The sequence below is a fragment of the Elephantulus edwardii genome, unplaced genomic scaffold (assembly GCF_000299155.1).
Source record: "Elephantulus edwardii isolate Elephantulus edwardi_28Jun2011 unplaced genomic scaffold, EleEdw1.0 scaffold00377, whole genome shotgun sequence".
Classification (NCBI taxonomy): Eukaryota; Metazoa; Chordata; class Mammalia; order Macroscelidea; family Macroscelididae; genus Elephantulus; species Elephantulus edwardii.
This window is the reverse complement of record NW_006400127.1, coordinates 417,937-419,281: the sequence shown is the minus strand read 5'-3', so window position 1 is coordinate 419,281 and position 1,345 is coordinate 417,937.

Below are 1,345 nucleotides of genomic sequence, written 5' to 3'. Positions count from 1 at the left end.
AATATAGAGTCATTGTACCAAAAAGAATTGGTGACAGTCAGCCACTTCAGGAAGTAGCATATGATTGAGATCTAATGGTACAATAGGAAGAATGTCTAAGCTACTTACAGTGAAGGCATAGGTAAAAATAAGACCCCAGGAATCAATGCGATACCAACTGAAGTGTTTCAGACAAAATAAAAAGAAAACACCAACCAACCCCCCAAAATCCCCCAACAAAACAGAACTTTGTCTATGCCAATAAATTTGGAAGACAGTTGTTACCTAGCCAACTGATTTGAAGAGAGCTCTTCCAGTCAGGTGGCCCAGCATGTGTCCTCCAAATTTTCTGCGATAGACTGATGAGCACATCCAGCATTGCATCTGATAGTTGAGACATGTCAATTGGAATCCCACAGATTCCTGGGGCCTTATTTTTTGCCAGTGTCTGCAGCGCAGCTTGGACTTCTTCATTACCGTTGGTTCTTGTTCATATGGTCCTTCCTCAAATGTTTCAGTATTGGCCAGTTTTTTTTTGTACAGTGATTCTATGTTTCCCCTCCATCTTCTTTTGATACTTCTAGGGTCATTCAAGGTCTTGCAAATAATATTTCAAAATATTCCAACTTCTAACAACAACAATGGACTTCCAGAAGAATAAATAACTCTTTCTTGAAAGAAGTGCAGTCAGAATACTCCTTAGAAGCAAGGATAGCAAGACTTTCTTGTATGTGCTCTAGAAGGAAGAATCAGTCCCTAAAAAAAGACATCATATTTAGTAAAGTAGAAGTTGTTCTTAGCAACCATTGAGCTGATTATATCTCATAATAACCCTATGGACACATATCTGAACCTTGCTCTCTCCTGTGTCATCCTTATCATCTCTGATATATGTGAGCCCATCATGTTAATCCACCTCCCTGAGATCTTCTTTTCTGCTGACCCTCCACCTTTATAAATATGATGTTCTTTTCCAAGAAATGACGTCTCCTAACAACATGCCCAAAGTATGTGAGACAAAACTTTACCATTCTCACTTGTCCAGAGCATTCTGGTTTCTTTTTCTCTAAGACATACTTGTTCTCTTGGCAATCCATGGACAGTTCAGTACTCTTCTCCAACACCTCATGTAAAGACATGGATTCATCTTCTGTCATCCTTAGTCACTGACCAAATTCCAGATGTAGAGCAAGTAATTGGAAAGATCATTGCTTGACTCAGATGCACCTTAGTCTTTAAACTAATATTGCTCCTTAGAACTTTGGAGAGATCCTTGACTACAGATGTAACAGGTCTTCTGATCCCGGAACCACTAGTATCAAGGGTGTTGACTATGGATGCATGGAAGATTAAATTGTTGACAACT